Source organism: Pan troglodytes, chromosome 5, assembly GCF_028858775.2.
Source record: "Pan troglodytes isolate AG18354 chromosome 5, NHGRI_mPanTro3-v2.0_pri, whole genome shotgun sequence".
Lineage (NCBI taxonomy): Eukaryota > Metazoa > Chordata > Mammalia > Primates > Hominidae > Pan > Pan troglodytes.
Genome location: NC_072403.2, coordinates 146,454,221 through 146,472,554, shown reverse-complemented (window position 1 = coordinate 146,472,554; position 18,334 = coordinate 146,454,221). Strand labels below are relative to the sequence as shown.

The following is an 18,334-nucleotide window of genomic DNA, read 5'->3' as shown; positions in this document are numbered from 1 at the left end:
GGACTAAATAGAAGAGATAGGTAGTTGAGGGATATGTCTTCATAATTGTTTCTAAATGTCCGGGGGCTAGAAGGGTGTCATTCAAATCTCTGTGGACAGGATACCTAGGAAGCTTACTCAGAAAATCTCACTGAGGCCTGGTGCAGTGGCTCATGCCCGTAATCCCAGCACTTTGGGAGGCTGAGGTGGGTGGATCACTTGAGGCCAGGAGTTTGAGACTATCTTGGCCAACATGGTGAAATCCTGTCTCTACAAAAAATACAAAAAAATTAGCCAAGCATGGTGGTGCGTGTCTGTAGTCTCACCTACTCGGGAGGCTGAGGCAGAGAATTGCTTGGACCCAGGAGGCGGAGACTGCAGTGAGCCGATATGGTGCCGCTGCACTCCAGCCTGGGCAACAGAGCAAGACCTTGTCTCAAAAAAAGAAAAGAAAAGAAAATCATATTGAATGTAACTCAAAGCTCCCCATGGATAAGGACTTTTTGCCTACTTGGGTGACTGCTGAATTTTCAACACCTAGGGCAATCAGTCAGTATCAGGCACATACAGGTGCTCTTTGGTTGAATGAATGCATAATTAATATTTCAGGAACTAATACTGGGGTGTATATTTGGAAGGGTTATTTATCTATTTATTCACACTTTCTTCCGTTTATTTTCCAAGGACTCAAACTTACCCAATATGGCCACTATTCTCTCAAAAAACGTGAGCAAATGACATCTGGAGCTGATCTTCAATATTTTAGAGAAAGAATTGAAAAGAATTTTTGTGGGGGAATAAAATTTTACCCAGAAAGTAAAATAGATGACCTCTTTTTATGAGACTCTAGTGTTCTTAACAAGCTGTCTAATAAACTTCTATTTCCTATTTAAAAGAAAAACTCACACAACTCTGTCTAGAAACTTCTGCCCTAAACAACTTCTTAGCTCTTTAACGGGAGGATAAAAATAGTAATACTTACCATTTATTGTGCACTTGTATGGCCTGGCATCATGGTAAACAATTAAGTACATTATTTTATTTAATTTTTCCAACAACCCTCTGGAGTTATTAGCTGTGTTTTACAAGTCAAGAAAATTAGACTCAGAAAGGTTACAATATAGCTTGTGGTCACACGGCCAAAATGTGGAGAAGCAAAGGTTTGAATGCAGTCTGATTCCAGAGCCTGGACCCTTAAATTTTTTTTTATTAAAGTGTAATTTACATGCAGTGTGATTTACCATTTTTGTGTACAGTTCTGAGTTTTCATGAATGCATGCAGCCAGGTGACTACCACACCAGTAAGATGTAGAATATTTCCCTGGATCCAAAAAATTATTTTTTCCTTTTTTTTGAGATGGGGTTTTGCTCTTATTGCTCAAACTGGAGTGCAGTGCCTCAATCTCGGCTCACTGTAACCTCCACCTCCTGGGTTGAAGCAATTCTCCTGCCTCAGCCTCCTGAGTAGCTGTAACTAGAGGCACCTGCCAACACACCTGGCTAATTTCTGTATTTTTAGTAGAGACGGGGTTTCACCATGTTGGACAGGCTGGTCTTGAATTTCTGACATCAAGTGATCTGCCTGCCTCAGCCTCCCAAAGTGCTGGAGTGTGAGCAACCACACCTGGCCCCAAAAAGATTTTTCATGCCCTTTTGTAGTCAACTTCTCCCCCAATACCCGGCTTCTGGCAACCACTTGTTGGGAGAAAAGCTGAGTGTTGGGAGAGAAGCTGAGGAAGGGCTTGCACATCCGCTAGACTTGCTGGCTCCTTGCTTCTAGCACTCCCATTATCTCAAGCAGCCATATGTTTCTCATTCACTTGATACACTGTTTCCTATCAACCCCCACATCCTCACCACCTGTTTGTTTGTTGAGCACCAATAAATAGTGTGGGCTCCCAGAGCTCGGGGCCTTCCCAGCCTCCACACTCGCGATGGCCCCCGGTCCCACTTTCTCTCCCAAACTGTCTTTTTCTCATTCCTTTGGCTCCGCCAGACTTCGTCGCTCCCACGACCTGGTGTTAGGTCTGATCACCTCAACATTCCTGGCTGCCCAATGTGGGGTGACAAAGACCCTGGTGAAGGAACGCCAGAGCATGTGAAAGCTGAGGATGCATTGTCAAAGGGCACCCGAGGACATCTAAAAGAAGCTGAGCCTGGGAAGAACCAGGGTGACAATGGGACAAAGTGAAAGCAGACATTCTGCTTATTTAAGTTTTTCAAAGCATTTGTTATGAAGTGGGGGAGTAAAAGTTAGTGCTCAGAATTTGTTGTCAGTTTGGTGCAGTGAAACAGTTTTGTCCATGGTTCCTGGAGCGGGGAACTGTGGAGTTGGATGGATGGGGGATAACTGGAGGAGATTTTGGAAGGGCGTATAGGGACAGAGCAGTGGCAGGTGGTGCGGGGGGTGCTGCTGGAGCGACGATGGCGGGGGTCCCGAGGGGGCATGAGGCTGCCCTCCCGGGCGTGTGAGGGCAGAGGGGACCACAAGCCCATCCCTTTTCTGAGGGGCCCTCCTGCTGCCACCATCCCATGTCCCCACGGGGGCCCCCCGGGGCTGGCTCACAGCCGCAGGCCTCGGGGCCGCTGCTGCTGATGGATTGAAGCCGCCTCACGAGCTCAGGAGGTGCAGGGAGATGGCCTCTGGCTCCTGTGTGGGGCTGCAGGAGCAGGCGGGCTGCAAAGTGCCCGAAGCTATGGCACTGTGGGAGAGGCCAGTGTGGCTGAGCACCCATGGGTGCTCCTGGAGGGTGCATGGCTGGCTGTGGCAGTCTGGCTGCTGCTGCCTCGCCTGGCCTGGTGCCTGGTCACCTTCCCCGCCTACTGCAGCCCCCAGCCATCCCCACAGAGCTTCTCTTCGGGCGGCGCTTCTCTCCGGACAGTGGGGCCTGACCTGTGGGCAGCTGCTGGCATCAGCACCCTTGCTCCAGTCGTGGGCCTGGGACACCAGGCTTCTCATGTGCAGGCGTCTGAGCTGCTCCAGTGAGGAGGGTAGGATCCATGGCCCCTTGGTGAAGCCTGAGTGAGACTGGGTGAGAGGCAGGGAGAGAATATGTTATTCCATCCTTGGGCCACAGATTTATGGCAAGGATGGTGGATTTCTTTATTCTCTTTTTGTAAAGGCAACCATTGTCTTAAGCATTATGCACCTCAGTGGGATAGAGGATATCTCTTTGCTATGCATTACATATTGGAATAAATAGATGAAGGCACATCAATGGAAGACTTGCAGAAAATGATGGTTGTGGCTCTTATATACAGATTATTAGTTTGTTTCTATGAGATAATTTGCATTTGGGGAACAGGTGGAGCTACCCCAGGGAAGTTCCTGCTGGGGCTTCGAGTTGTGACATCAGTGCTTATTGCACTAAGTTGGGTTTTAGTGATTCCTTCCTCAAATATTAGCATTACAATGTCCACTATACGAGCTTTGATCAAGAATTTTTTGATTGCTTCTTTTTTCACTGCTTTCATCACACTGCTGTTTTTTCAGCATAATCGAAAAACCTATGACATTGTAGCAGGAACCATTGTGGTAAAAAGAAATGGGGTCAGATGATGCCCCCTAAAGCCCTGATTTCCACACACTGTAATGACAAGACTAAATCATGTATCAAGGCCATCAGTATCCCTGGGTTACACTAATTGATGCTTTAGAAATTAAAGCAGTCACTCCAGTGTGATGCAGGTGACTACTCTGAAAGTATTGATTTTGCTTGAATGCCAAAGAACTTTTCCAGAAGAAAAACCTATTTAAATTCAAGTATTAAAATTTTTAGATCAAAAAGGCAAATTATTTTATAAACAATGGACAATATATATTTTCTTAAGATCTAAGAATTTGCTGAAAGCATTTTCAGCTTTGAAATCTCCAAATGAAATTTTAAAATTTATTTTGGTTTATCCCAGAATGATGGAAAATGTCCAGTTGTCTTTTGTAAACACCTATGTAACTCATCTTTTAGTTCACACTTCCTGGGGAGCCACCAAAGAAGGTCCACACAGGAGTTAGGGGACCCTTACCCTCAGGAACAGTCGATCTATTACGTGGAAGGTCTAGTCTAAATTTAAAAGGTGTCACTGTATATATGAGAATAATTGACTGTGATTATACCGGAGAAATTCAATTAGTTATTAGTTCCTCGACTCCATGGTCTGCCTCCCCAGGAGAAAGAATTGCTCAGTTGTTGCTGTTACCTTACCTAAAACTAGGAAGCAGCACAGTGAAAAGAACAGGAGGCTTTGGTAATACTAATCCAGCAGGAAAGGCTGTGTATTGGGTTAATCAGGTGTCTGACAAAAGACCTATTTGCACAGTAGCTATTCAGGGAAAAGATTTTGAAGGACTAGTAGATACTGAAGCTGATGTCTCTATTATTGCTATAAATCAATGGCCCCAGCACTGGCCTAAGCAAAAGGCATCCATTGGTATTGTTGGAGTAGGAGCTGCCTAGGAAGTTTTTCAGAGTTCCTTGATTTTACCATGTTAAGGGCCGGATGGTCAGGAAGGGACAATCCAACCTATCATTACACCTATTCCTGTTAATTTATGGGGTAGAGACCTATTGCAACAATGGGGTGCTGAAATATCTATTCCTATGGATCAATATAGTAATAATAGTAGACAAATGATGAGAAATATGGGAAAAGGACTAGGAAAAGATAAAAAGGGCCAATCAGAACCTTTAGAATTAAAAGGGCAAACAGATCAGACTGGATTGGGCTGTCATTTTTAGGAGCGGCCATTGTTGAGCCTCTGGCTCCCATTCCTCTTGTTTGGCTAACTGCCAAACCAGTTTAGGTGGAGCAATGGCTGCTGAAACAGGAAAAACTGGAGGCTTTACAAGAATTGGTGCAGGAATAATTGCAAAAGGGACATATAGAGCCTACTTTCTCCCTTTGGTATTCTCCTGTATTTGTCATTAAGAAAAAAAATCAGGAAAATGGAGAATGTTAACAGATTTAAGGGCCGTTAATGCTGTGTTTCAACCCATGACTGCAGCTGAACAACACCTGACAGGACAAAAGGAAAATAAAAAGGCTGGACAAGATATATGGTGGAGGGATGCACACAAAGAGCTGGGAAAAAGGAAAGATAATTTTCTGGGGAAGAGGATTTGTTTGTGTCTTTCCAGGTGACAATCAGGTGCCTGTGTGGGTGCCCACCAAACATCTGAAGATCTATCATGAGGCACAGCATCTAGTGGACCCACCTGTACAGTGCAAATTGAAGGTTTAAGGATTGCTCTTAAGCCTCAATTTGCTTTCTCTATGCCTTCTATTAATCAGAAAAAAAGCCTGTTTCTCATTATCAATGCTAAGTTTTACCCTATGGTAATTAACCAAAGAGGCAGAAGTTACAAATGCTTCAGCAATGGCATGCCTCCTGGCTACAGCCACAAAAGTTTTTGCTTCTGTTTTAGTAGAGTTACTAAAATGGGGTGAGGGTATGCTTGTGTTTTTGCAGGAGATAAACTGTGTAGGTGCCCTCAAGATGTGTACAACCATGGAACAGGAGACTAGAAGGACTCATGGATCCCAACCATGGATGAGGTTCCCCAGTACGAGCCATGCTGAGAAACTGCTGGAGCACCAAAGTTTTACCTATAGATGCTTAATGGACCAATGCTTTCTGACTGAACTGCTCTCTACCCTGAATACAAGAGACCCCAATAGGTAGGCAGGAGTATCATCACCCCTATTTAGCATGAAGAAGTTGCAGAAGATGGACCTTCATCCTTCTGCAACCCCTAGGATTAAGGGTCCTCTTGTGAAAGGGAAAGGGGAGATATGTAGGAAGCATTCAAACCAGAGCAACTCCATTTGGAATAAGGACTAAGAAAAATGAAGCTGGATCACCAACTGGCAATTAAGGGCTGCACAGCCTGCAACTGCCTTGCTCAATTAATTTTTAAAAAGAGGCCACCTTATGCTAATAATAATGATAGCTGTGGTGGTTTTTACAAAAAAGAGAAGGGGGCATGTTGGGAGAAAAGCTGAGTGTTGGGAGAGAAGCTGAGGTGGGGCTTGCATACCTGCTAGACTTGCTGGCTCCTTGCTTCTAGCACTCCCATTATCTCAAGCAGCGGTATATTTCTCATTCACTTGATACACTGTTTCCTTTTAACCCCCACATCCTCACCACCTGTTTGAGCACCAATAAATAGCGTGGGCTCCCAGAGCTTGGGGCCTTCGCAGCCTCCACACTCGCGATGGCCCCCTGGTCTCACTTTCTCAAACTGTCTTTCTGATTCCTTTAACTCTGCCAGACTTTGTTGCCCCCACGACCTGGTGTTGGGTCTGATCACCCCAACAACCACTGATCTGCTTTCTTGTCCCAAATATCATCTAAATGGAATCATAGAGTATGTAGTCTTTTGAGTCTAGCTTCTTTCACTTAGTGCATCTGTGAGCTTCCTCCATGTTGTCTCCTGTATCAGCAATTCTTTCTTTCTATTGTTTTCCAGTGGTCCATTGCATGGGTCTATCACAGTGTGTGCATCTAGTCACTAGTTAGAGGATACTTGGATTATTCCTAGTTTTTAGCACTTACATATAAAGCTGCCCTAAATATTTATGTTTAGGTTTTTTGTGTGAACATAGTTTTCATTTTTCTTGGGTAAGATTAGAAGTGGGTTTCTGGCTTATTTGGTTGAGTGTACATTTAGTTTTATAAGAAATCCTGCACTTACAACAACCGTAATAGTTCAAGTTGTTCTCCTGTAACTTTTCTGGAAGGAGCTAATCAGACCAGTCACAGACAAGTCGGAGGCAGAAAGATTGAATGCCGAACTCTGCAAATCTGGCTATAAAGCTTCTATATGATTATATTGTACCTTTTTCTAAGGACTAATGTTAGAAGAATCAATAGGAAGGAGAAATGTCACTCCTGTAGAATAGTTCTCTTCGTGGGATACTTGAGAGGACTGTGTTTACAATTGGCCTCTTTCCAACTATGGTTCCCTCCTGTCATTTTATAAAGTAATAACAAATGACAGATTAGAGGTGATATAAAACAATTAAAAATCCAAAGAAAATGAATGGAAAAATAATAAGAAATATAATTAAAATTTAAGATAAAAAGAGAAAGGGGAAATAACAATATAGAATGATAGTAATCCCAGCACTTTGGGAGACTGAGGTGGGTGGATCACCTGAGGTTGGGAGTTTGAGACCAGCCTGACCAACATGGAGAAACCCCATCTCTACTAAAAATACAAAATTAGCTGGGCACGGTGGCACATGCCTGTAATCCCAGCTACTTGGGAGGCTGAGGCAGGAGAATCGCTTGAACCTGGGAAGTGGAGGTTGCGGTGAGCCGAGATTGCGCCATTGTACTCCAGCCTGGGCAACAAAAGTGAAACTCCGTCTCAAACAAAACAAAACAAAACAACCAAAAAAAAAACTAGAAAAATCAACCAAGAAAGAAAGTAAACAGTTTAGGAATACAACAAACACACATTGCTATTATAAGCAGAAAAATTTATGTGGTTTTTTTTTAGGAATATAGGAAGTTAAAGAATAACACCAAATTTTGTTTTTATTGCAATAAGGGAGTAGACAAGGCTGAAAGCTTGCCATACTTATATTATTTTGAAATATTGCCATACTCACTTTCTCCAAGACTTGAGATGACCCACAAGTACTCCTTGAGCAGAGCTCCTCCAGTCTGAGCCCAGGGTAAAGGGACCCTCACTTCTTCAAGGAAACTCTCTTCACCTTTAGTGTTTCTCCTGTGTTAAGATACTTGTGTTACCGATAATGTGCTGTGTCCACTTAGCATTTGTTAAACTTGGCTGCACATCCCATCCACCTTGGCCCCTTTCCACTTTCAAATGCACCTGGGACTATAATCACAAAATATCAGGCTAGACACACTGTTCTCCTTGGTCCAGATGGAAGGCTGTGGAAGTCCATGGACTTTGAGTCAGATAAATGTGGTTCCACTACTAACTACATAGTGGTTTTGATGTGGAGCTTGGTAATAAGGAGCAGAGAGTTCAGATCAAGAGAGTTTACGTAGAGATTCACATGAAGGCAAATCTCAGGGAAAACCAGGAACAGAAACCAAAGTGCTTCTGGGTCTTGGTGAGCCTGGGACTGGAGCTATACTGGATTCAGGACAACACTAGAGGCCCCTGGGGCTTGTGAAACTACCATTTTGTGATTAATGTGGCTCTGGTCCATTCCCTCTGTCTGCTCTAATTACCTCTCTGACTTCTCTTTAATTAAAATTGTCCTTGTCCCTTTTCAGTTTTTCTAAGAGATATGATTACTGGCTCAGGTCACTTTGTTTTTAATACCATTCCATAAGTCAAAAGTTGCTAGCAGCATATGGCTGCTTTTTCCTTTTACCTCTCGTCTAATCACCTAAGTCCCGATGAAGAGGACAGGGAGGGAGGGACAGGACCATGTGACACAAAGTATGACCCCACAGGCCACCAGGACACTAGGAGTGCTTGATAGAAGAGTCTGTGGCCAGACAGTTAATGCAAATATATATGGTACACTGAGCCTCAGTTTCTTCGTCGATAAAACAAACCTAGTAGTCTATGATTCAGAGGCAGTAGAGTTTTGCAGCTAAGAGCAAAAACACTGATGCCAGATTGCCTGGATTTGGCCTTGACCATGCCATTTACTGGCTGCGAAAGCTTAGGCAGTTTCCTAACCTCTCTGTGTCTTTATTAAGCGAGGGTACTCAATATTGTTGGTGGTTACTGCGGTTACATTACTGCATAATGTTATTGTTGGAGTGAGTATCTGTGAGCTGCTTAGAAGTGTCATTTGAAGTTTGCCTGTCATTGTTATCCTTTTTATGTTGTTGTGAACACTGAATGAGATGAGATAAGCAAAAACACCCAGTATACAGTAGATGTACATCTCTAAATAAACTGCCTGCCTGCAAACCTGTATCCTAACCCTGCTTTCAGGGGAACCCAAACTCAAACAAGCACCTGCTATGCACCATCACTGTGCCTTCACGAAAGAGAAGTTAAAGAGATGAACAGCTAACAGAAATACTTACATTTTATTGCATTTGCTTTTGGGTTTTCGGTCATGAAATCCTTGCCTAAGCCAATGTCTAGTATAGCTGGGACCTAATTAAGCTAAAAAGCTTTTGCACGGCAAAAGGAACAGTCAGCAGAGTAAACAGACAACCCACAGAGTGGGAGAAAATCTTCGCAATCTATACATCTGACAAAGGACTAATATCTAGAATTTACAACGAACTCAAATCAGTAAGAAATAAACAATCCCATCAAAAAGTAGACTAAGGACATGAATAGACAATTCTCAAAAGAAGATATACAAATGGCCAACAAACATATGAAAAAATCCTCAACATCACTAATGATCAGGGAAATGCAAATCAAAATCACAATGTGCTATCACCTTACTCCTGCAAGAATGGCCATAATCAAAGAATCAGGAAACGGTAGATGTTGGCGTGGATGTGGTGAACAGGGAACACTTCTACACTGCTGGTGGAAATGTAAACTAGTACAGCCACTATGGAAAACAGTGTGGAGATTCCTTAAAGAACTGAAAGTAGAACTACCATTTGATCCAGCAATCCCACTACTGGGTATCTACCCAGAGGAAAAGAAGTCATTATTCGAAAAAGATACTTGCACACGCATGTTTATAACAGCACAATTCGTAATTGCAAAATCATGGAACCAACCCAAATGCCTATTGATCAACTAGTGGATAAAGAAACTGTGGTATATATACATATGACAGAATACTAAGCAGACATAAAAAGGAATGAATTAACAGCATTTGCAATGATCTGGATGAGATTGGAGACTATTATTCTAAGTGAAGTAACTCAGGAATGGAAAACCAAACATTGTATGTTCTCACTGATAAGTGGGAGCTAAGCTATGAGGATGCAAAGGCATAAGAACGATACAATGGACTTTGGGGACTTGGGGGAAAGAGTGGGAGTGGGGCGAGGGATAAAAGACAACAAATACAGTGCAGTATATACTGCTCGGGTGATGGGTGCACCAGGATCTCACAGATCACCACTAAAGAACTTACTCATGTAATCAAATACCACCTGTACCCCAATAACTTATGGAAAAATAAAATAAAATACTAAAAAAAAGAGAATACTTAGAGCTCTACTCCAGACAAAGACATTGATTATGGAGTGTGTTGTAGTCTCAATCACAGCTTTTTTAAAAAAAGAATATGAGATTCTTCATCTTGATTAATAGCTCACAGCCCTATGTTCAAAGAAATAAGTTGTCTTCTACTATTAATAGAGTTTAGCCTCCTCTGACATGTTTATTTGAAAAGTCCCAAGTCTAGGTTATATGGATAGATGTCAGTGCAACTGCCCAGCAGGAGCCATGCAGTGTCCACACCCCAAAGGTGTGACAGGCACAATGGAGATGGAAGAATGGGGCCTGGGGTGGGGGGGTGCAGGGGTGCTAACTTCTCTCCTTCCTACGGCTTTTAGTTAAAGCTCAAAAACCCAGAATTTCTCCAAATTCCCAAAATAGGAGTACTTGCTCAGTAAATACTGTAGATTTAAATTTGATCTGAGAGTGTTTCCACTTCCACATGCCATATTTGCTTCTCCCCTGTCAAATAGCCAGTGGTGAGTACATGTGTCACTTTAAACAGCTAATAGAAGTGTCTGTCAATATGTCTGTGCCAAATGGCTCAGCAATAGCCAAGAGCTAAGAGCAAGCTCTAAATACAAATGGCTGAGTTAGGGTGGCAGCCACTGGGCAGTCAGTATATCCCTAAGTGGAGTGCCTTTCCACTCAGCATCTAGATCCACTGCGCTGCAGGCACAGTTCAGAGGAGCCCTCAGGGAGTTGCTACAAGATGAATTATCATTAGAATCCCTTGGGCTTCCCGGACAAGTTGTCTTGTGTGTAAGGCTGAAGGCATGGGTCAGCATATGAGCAGGACATTTCGCTGCTAGAAGAGTCCTCTCCTCAGAATCTTGTCCTTGCAATGCATCAACCCCACTGCCTTCGTACTTTTTTTTTTTTTTTTTTTTTTGAAATGGAGTCTCAATCTGGGCTTTTGTCACCCAGGCTGCAGTGCAGTGGCGTGATCTCAGCTGACTGCAGACTCTGCCTCCTGGGTTCGAGTGATTCTCCTGCCTCAGCCTTCGGAGTAGTAGCTGGGATTACAGGCATGTGGTACCACGCCCAGCTAATTTTTGTATTTTTTAATAGAGATGGGGTTTCACCATGTTGGCCAGGTTGGTCTCGAACTCCTGACCTCAGGTGATCCGCTTACCTTGGCCTCTCAAAGTGCTGGGATTATAGGTGTGAGCCACCGCACCCGGGCTGCCTTCCTACTTAATACCCACTCTCCAGGGGAGTCAACAATGCCTGTTTGGTGGGGAGTCAGTAGGTTCTCGACCTGAAGAAATGCTGCTGGAAAACCATCTAGCCCTTCAGTAAAGGAGGAAAAACTCACATTTCACACCGCACCCACTTGACCCACATGGGGTGAGAGCTCTGTGTCCCAGTAGAACTAAGGGTCTTAGGTACCTGCTTCCAGTCTCTGAACTTAGGACCACTTGGTACTTTAGAAGACAGAATACTGGCTCAGCAGGCTCAGGTGTAGCTCCCTGTGAGGGCTCTTTTGGGTGAACTCGCTCATTAAGTGACACTCGAAGCAACCTGTTTAGCTGAGCAGGGTCCTCTGCGTGAGCGGTTGGTGTTGACTGCCATAACTGCCTGACTTCCCTCCAACTTCCATCCTTTGTTATTGGACACATTCTAACATGAGGCCTAGACGGTCTGTCACACATGATTGTGCCATTGAACACCATATAAAGAAGCCCTTCAGAGTAGACACGTGGGCTCAAAGCCCGCCCAGCCTCCTCAGGCAAGGTGTGTGCCCTGGTGCAAGGTTGCTTCCACCTGGCAATGTCATCATCACCTTCCAAAGGCTGATGCCCTGAAGCTGACTTGTGATCAGAGGGCTCTTCCTGTATTCACACAACTCCTTCGTCCTGCTTTATCTGACTCCCAACCCCTAAGCCTTGCCCTCCTTCCCAGCATCCTGCACCCAGCCCAGGTAGTCAGAAACAGGAAGTGGAGTCTGTGGTAGGAGTGTCAGGCTCCCCCTACCCTGCAGCCAGCCCCCAGCCCCCACAGAGCATGGGACGAGAGGGAGTCATGAGGACCCACCTTTAAAAACATTGTGTTGGATTTCTGTTTTTAACCTTCTTTATATTTGCTTCTTAACTTATCTCCTTTTCTTTGTCTACCTTATTCAACACATTTAATAGACACCACTGACCTCCTATTGTAGGCAAGGATCTCAGCTAGGCCCTATGAGTAACACAAAGATGGATAAAGTAGGCGCAGTGCCCTGGGAACTCACTAACTAATTTTTCTGAAAAGTTAAATAAAAATGCAGCCTTTTCCACATTGCTAAACCTGCTTTGGAGCCTGATTCACTGGATTTGACTAAAGTTTGAGTTAGACTATGAATCTAGCAGGTTCTTGAACACCAGATTGATTTCCTATGGAAGAAGAGAAGGTTTGGGAGTACAAGACCAACTAAACCGCACAAAATGAATTATAAGTCATCTGCTTTTTATTCTCTTAAACATAGAAATGTTACCAGCATTTTAAAAAGACAGCAATAATCTGAAAACAGGAAAATATGACAAGGACAAAAATTACAGGGGGAAAAGGATGCATGAGATTTTCAAGACTTTAAATTCTCAAATGATGGATTGAGGCCTATGGACATACAAGGGATTCCTACTGGAAGTACATTAGGCCAACTCAAAAAAAAAAAAAAAGCTATTTTTGTGTGTAACTGTAAAAAGGCCCCAATATATTGTAGGCCCCTCATCCAGGAGTGTTGCACAAGACGTAAAAGCCTGACCCAGGGTAGCAGATCATGGGCCTGTCCACCCACATGACACACGGTTCCCTGTGTGCCTCTCGGTCATCGTCACCGAGGTGGGTCAGAGGTGACCTATGGGACATATCTGCTTCATCTCAGTTTTCTGGGCGCTTCCATTCTTTCTTGGGATGAGCCATGGGGCTGGATGTGTCAACTCCAGTTCACAAAGAAAGGACCTGTCTGTCTCCACACTGGGCCTGACCTCACAAATGTTTATTCATGAGGCTGATCAGCATGGCTCCAGCCTCTTTCTATTGCCTGTTTGTATGGAACAGTCCAGAACTTCCCTTTTTGACAAGAACATTACTCATGCTTTTCATCTTCCTAACGTAAGTTCTGCCAATGCAGTGACCATTTTTATGAGTTGGTGAAGGGTGCTCTTACACATTTTGGGGTGAACTACCTGCTGTCCTGTGCTTTTTGCCATAGAACACCTTTTTAAAAAATTGGTGATAAATCCACTTCCTTTTCTTTGACTGTGGCAAGACCAAACTTGAGCTTGTACTTCTGCAGTGATGTTAAGAAGAAAAACAAATCTCATTTAGTCACTTGTGATTTAAACACACGTACACACAAGGAGTAAAGGCCAGGTGCAGCTAGCATTTATTTCTCTGGAGTTGACAGGCTTCAGAGATGATCGTAATGTGATGACATCTTACAAATAATGCATGACCTCCACTTTTCCAGACACTGCAGCTTTATGATTGATGATCAGCTCTGCCTCCCTCACCTGTTATTATTCCCTTTGTTGAGTGCTTGTCTATGAAAAGATTTCACTTTTAAGACATGCAATGCCTAAAATTAAGAACAGCAAACTTCATCTTCTCTTTTTTGAGCAGGGGGATGTATTTTAAATGCCTAAGGCCAGATAACTTTGATTTTAGAGGGAAGCATTGTACAACCTAGGAAGGGAAAGGCAAAGCCTGGTCTAGCTCCAGAATGGCAGAGCAGAAACTCTTCAGCCCAAAAACTGCTGAGCAGCCTCAAAGCTGCACACCTCCTCCCGGGACCCTGGCAGGAGGTACAGTACAGGTCAAGAGTTCAGACACTGCATGTTTTTCCAAGAAATAAATGTACCATAGTCACATCTCAGCTCTCAGTTGGGGACACAGGAAGGGTAGGGGAGAGTTTGATTCTTCTGTGGTAGAAATGGTTATTTAAAATAGCAGTAGGGAATTGTTCAGCTAAATTATGGTATAACCACTCAGTGGACTATTATCCAGAACTTTAAAGTGAAAATTTTAAGATACGAAATAACCTAGAAAAATGTTACAATAAAATTTTAGTGTAAAAATCTGAATGCTCAATTTCATCAGTATTATAATTGTAGTGAGTGGGAAGAAATATGGAATAAAAAAAGAAAATAGATGATATGCTATATAGGGGCACTGGGTTTTTTTTCCCTTTTCATATATTTACAACATTTGTTATTGCATAATAAAAATTATTGCATTATTTTAAAAAGTGAAGCCTAGTCTTAAAGATTTGATCTTGCCACTAAATTCAATTTTAAGGCCTCTTATTCCCTAAGGAATATCCACTCCCCATTTCTCTCTCTTTTTTAAATATCCAGAATCTGTGAGCAATAAGAATGTATAAGGTAGCATAACTCTAGAGAATTTACAAGAGAATCTCTGAAGTTCAAGCATAACATCAGCACTACCCTATTAAAATTTACATAAAAACCTTTCTTTCCTTTTTCTAAGTAGTACTAGTGTATTAATTATTTAAATAAATTTCTTTTTTGTATAGTTTTTGATTTACAGAAAAATTAGAACAATAGTATGGACAGTTCCTATATACCTCATACCCAAGCTCCCTAATATTAACATCTGATCTTAATGGGGTATTTTTGTTAAAATTAATGAACCAATATTGTTAAATTATTATTAACTAAAGCCCATATTGTATTCATATATCTTTAAAGTTTACCAATGTCCTTTCTCTGCTCCAGAATCGCATCTAAGATTCCATACTTAACATTTAGTCGTTGTGTCTCCTTGGGCCCTCATGGCTGTGAGTTTCTCAGACTTTTCTTGCTTTTGATAACCTTGGCTGTTTTGAGGAGCATTGGTCAGGTGTGTTTTAGAATGATCCTCGGCAGGGATTTATCTGATGTACTTCTCATGTTTAGACTGGGGTTTTGGGTCTTTGGAGGGTAGACCACAAAGTGAAGGGTTGTTGCTACCCCATTTATCAAGGCTGCACACCATGAACATGACTTACGCTGTGGATGTTGACCTTGGTCACCTGATTGAGGCAGCGAAAGATCTTTTTCACTGCTTCAGTAAAAAATCCAGGTGTAGCTAGCATTTATCAGGTGTATTTAAAGCATTTATGCAGCTTTTGGGCTGCTCAAGCAGATCTTTCACTGCTTGAGTATCTGCCAAGAGTAAAAAGAGTCAAAACAAACATGGCAACCAAATAAATAAGCAACAAGCAAACAAACATGGCAAGACTTTAACCTGGGACTCTCAGAATTTATTAAATAAGAAAGCATCACTCTTCACATGGATCCCCTTTTCTCCTCTCCATACACCATCTGCCTCCGCCTTTCCTGCCTTGGCACCTGTATTTGCTTTTATGTGTATCTTAGTGTGATTCTATTTATATATAAATATATGTTCATATTTAAATCATTTCAGAAATTGAAATGATATAGATCCTCCAAAACTATTGAGGGGGTGTCCAATGTTGAATTTTGTGCTGTGAAGATACAAGCCAGATTTTTATGTAGAGGTGGAGATTATGTATTTAAAAACATCTTTCCTCCATTCTGACAGAATAAATAAATTTCATAGCGTTGTCAAGCAAAAACATCCTGCAAATGATGAGGGTTAAATGCCTGACCCTTCACAAGTCTGTTGGGGAATAAGACTTGCATCTCAGGGAGTCACCGGGGAAATTGTTCTAAGAAGCCACATTTGCCCCTCAATTTGTTTTTTGGTTTGTTTGTTTGTTTGTTTGTTTGTTTTTGAGATGGAGTCTTGCTTAGGCTGACTGCCCAGGCTGGAGTGCAGTGGCGTGGTCTCGGCTCACTGCAACCTCTGCCTCCTGGGTTCAAGCGATTTTCCTACCTCCGTCTCTGAGCAGCTGGGGTTACAGGTGCCTGCCACCATGCCCAGCTAATTTTTGTATTTTTAGTAGAGACGGGGTTTCACTGTATTGGTCAGTCTGGTCTCGAACTCCTGACCTCAAGTGATCAGCCTGCTTCAGCCTCCTAAACTGTTGGGATTACAGGCGTGAGCCATCGTGCCCAGCCTGCCCCTCAAATTTTGATGTCTCCCCTGTATCTGACTCATTGAGATTGCTTGATAAAAATGTGTTGAATGAAAAGCTGAATATTTTAATAAAGAGCCAAGAGCATATTAAAAATAAAGTTTCCTAGAGATACTGGCCACTTTCGGCCCGGCCACAGGCCTTTCTGGGGAGTGTGCTCCATCTGTAGTCTTTGCTCTGTAAACTCATGAGCTGCACCCCACACACGCACAGAGATTTCAGAAGCCTGACCTCAAGACAGCCAGCACATAGGTTTGCCATCACATACTCAGGAGCTGGCATACAAAGATGAGCTGGGCCAACCAGAGTCTTTCCTTTGGCAATTTGGACTCAACAACAAGGAATGAATTGCCAGGAAGTAATTTTATTGGAGCTGTCAAATTGCCACAGGCTCACGTAAGCCAAAGCCACGTGCAAGATGAAGTTATGACGTGGCATAGAAAAGAGAGAAAAAGCTGGTCAGAAAAGAATGTCTTTCACAAAGAAGGGAACAACAAACACCGGGGCCTACTTGAGGGTGGAGGGTGGGAGGAAGGTGAGGATCAAAAACTACCTGCCGGGTACTAAGCTTATTACCTGGGTGATGAAATAATCTGTACACCAAACCCCCGAGACACACAGTTTGTCTACGTAACAAACCTGCACCTAAAATAAAAGGTTAAAAAAAAAAAGAAGAAGAAAGTGATGTCACCGAGAGAGACTGAGTCAGAGAGGTCATGAGACAGGGGACTTGAAAGAGATCAAAGGAGAGAGACCAGGGCCTAAAACTGGGGAACCTCTAGGGCCTTATGACCTTCTGATCCATTCTGGTCTGTGTAGATATTTTCAGATAACACCCAAGCCCTGCCCTGAAGTAAAGTGGGTCTCTGTTCCTTAGAGGTCAAAGAGCATTATTTAAAACAGTTAAGTTCCCTAGGAACCCAGCCCCCAAACAGCCTACTAAATTTTTCAGAGTTGAATAATTTCCCTTGCAAAAGGAAGATTTTAAAAATCTTAGAACTGTGGATCCTACAGTCAAAATTCCCAGTTTACCGGTTGTGAAAAGGTTTGTTTAGATATAGTGCAGGAAAGAGGGAGAAGATGGGAACCAAGTGGCCTTCCCACGGCTTCCCATGGCTTCCCACAGTTAACTTGGAGCTCTTTTCCCAAGTCACACCCATGCTATTTTCCTGCCTCCTGGATGAAGCCTATTGCAAAAGCTCTGAATTCCAACCTTGCAAATGCACCCGATGATGCATATAGCTGCTTGCTCCCGGAGGCTACTGGGCTGCTTCCCTTAGTCATAACGTAGGCATGGATCTTTCCCATCAGTGATGACGTTTTTACAAGATCAGTTATGTTATGAGTTTGTTGAGTAATAACACTGAATTTGTTATTTTATAAATGTGCAAAAACATGACCAAAGAGTGTCTTAAAACATGCCACAAGTAGAATGTTATGCATAGTAACAGATTTAAAGACATTAATATAAAACTCAGTAGCTATTCAGACCAACAAAATCTGAAAAAATAAATATTTGAATAGTTATGCTTCTCTTGAACATAGTCTTTGCTTCTTTTGCATGGTAACTTATTTGTTCCTTTTAAAGTATATTTGTTGATAGTTTCTTGGATTTCAACTTTCTGATTTGGGGAAAAATTTTTAGTCAATTTATGTAAAAGTATAATTGTGGAGTCTTCAATGGATTCTTAAAAAAACTATTCTTTTTTTTGTAATAGAAAATGTTTGGCCCTTTTTGTGCTTCATGGATTTGTTGAGTATAAAATTTGAGAAGATTTTATTAGGTTATACTTTTGCCTGAAAAGTAGAATTACCTAATTAAGTTATATAATTATATTATAGAACTGAATTAGAATTGTTTTTAAGCTAAGTAACACATCAGGAGAGTGGCTAAGTTTTGTTGATTGTGAAATCAATTTTTATTCAGTTTTACTTTTTAAGTAAAGCCTGATGAAGGACGAGACCAAGATGTCAAACAGATAGAGTGAGAAACTTGGCAAAGCTAGATTCTTGAATTGAATTTTGTTTCATGTTTGAAGTTGAGGTTTCCCCAAGACTGGCTACAAACTTTATATTTTAGCCACTAAAATCTGGAAGAGTCTTGCTGTATCTGAAAGGACAGAACATTTATGTATTTCACCAGGATAACTCCTGGGGTGCCTGCAGTGTTGAGTAA

General features: G+C 42.4%; 1 pseudogene; it reads left to right on the top strand.

Annotated features, from left to right (window-relative positions):
• The first annotated feature begins 1,913 nt into the window (after nucleotides 1-1,913).
• LOC100610181 (protein FAM8A1-like) lies at nucleotides 1,914-3,662 on the top strand (annotated as a pseudogene).
• Nucleotides 3,663-18,334: the final 14,672 nt, after the last annotated feature.